We start from the raw sequence: 1,797 nt of genomic DNA, 5'->3' as shown, positions 1-1,797 counted from the left end.
TTGATATCATAAACAAATTTAATAAAAAATGAATTGTTCAGGCATTTTTCGTCAAAAAAATTCGTTTTTTTTCAATGCCGATTTTTTAAAATTGGGTACCTCATTATAATTAAAAAAAATGTATAATTTTTTAATGAATTTTATGATTTTATTGAACAAATTCAATAAACAAATGCATTATTCAAGCACTTATGGGCGGAAAAATTCGCTTTTTTCAATGCCAATCCTTTTCATTGGGAACTTTATGATAATTTCAGTAACATTCATAATTAGATGATTAATTTTATGTTTTTGTTAAAGAAATTTAATTAAAAAATGCATTATTCGGACATTTTTCGACGTAGAGACTATTTTTTTTCTTCAATATCAATCCTTTTAATTTCAGAAAAAAAATTTTTTTCTGAAATTAAAAAAAACTTCTTTTCAAAAATTAAAAGGACTGAGTTTGAAAGAAACTAATTTTTGCGTCGACAAGTGCCCGAATAATGCATTTTTAAATTAATTTTATTTAACAAAAACGTAAAATTAATTAACTAATTATGAATGTTACTGAAATTATCGTAAAGTCCCAATTAAAAGGACGGACATTGAAAAAACGAGTTTTTTCCATGAACAAATGCCCAAATAATGCATTTGTTTATTAAATTTGTTAAAAAAAATCACAAAATTTATTAACAAATTATGAATTTTTCTGAAATTATTATGAGATTTCTAATTAAAAAAAAATTGACATCGAAAAAACGAATTTTTCTGACGACAAATGCCGAATAATGCATTTGATTATTAAATTTGTTTATAATATTAACAAAAATAGTCTTCAGAGAAATTGTTTTCATTCAAATATTGGTTTCATTGAAATTTCTTGCAATATGACTTTAAAAAAAGTTAAATTATTGAAAATTATAGAAAACAATTTTTCAACGGATAATTTGTTTATAAAAATATTTTGTTTATAAAATCAAGAGGAAATATCTTTATATAATGTAATTCTATAAATCGTCGGCGATTACAGCAATTTTCCTATTATTGATGAGCTCCGGGAATGTCAAATAAAAAAAAGGTCATTTTTTGGTTATATTTATTTATTTATAGAAAAATTGAAAAACTTAATTAAAAATCAGGCCCAACAACTTATTTTGAAATTTTATCAATTTTAAAAAAAATTCGAATCGGGCTACATGTTTAGTCAAAATCGCATTTTTAGATTAGAATTTTAAAAATTGCAAACATTTTTTTATGAAAATGAACTTTTAGTTATCAATTTTTTTATTTGGTTGAAAATAAAAAAATTTTGTGATTTTCAAATTCACCTACTTTAGCAAAAAATACATCTTTGTCGGAAAATAATTTTGGTTGCATAATTAACCATTTTTTTAGGAATTCGTCTTTTTGGGTTAAAAATTTAACTTTTCGTAAAACATTAACCTTTTGTTTTAAATTTACATTTTGTTGCTGATAAGTGAACTGAAATATTTTTTGGATAAAAATAAAACTGTTTTGTTGAGAAGTAAAATATTTACGAGAAAATTTACTTTTTTTTTGAAATTCGTATTTTTGTGTTAAGAAGTCAATTATTCAAATCTTTTTGGATGAAATTTCAATTGTTTTTAAAAATTTTGTCTTCTTTATTTAATTTGGACTATTTCGTAGAAAATTTACTTTTTGTTTAAAATGTATATTTTGGTGTTCAAAAATGAACTGAAATCTTTTCTGGATGAAAGTTGAACTTAAAATAAAGATTCGTTTTTTTTTATTAAAAATTAATCAGTTTTAGTACAAATTTCATATTTCTTGGAC

Source organism: Belonocnema kinseyi, chromosome 8 (genome assembly GCF_010883055.1).
Source record: "Belonocnema kinseyi isolate 2016_QV_RU_SX_M_011 chromosome 8, B_treatae_v1, whole genome shotgun sequence".
In the NCBI taxonomy this organism is placed as follows: Eukaryota; Metazoa; Arthropoda; class Insecta; order Hymenoptera; family Cynipidae; genus Belonocnema; species Belonocnema kinseyi.
This window is presented reverse-complemented; position numbering follows the sequence as displayed.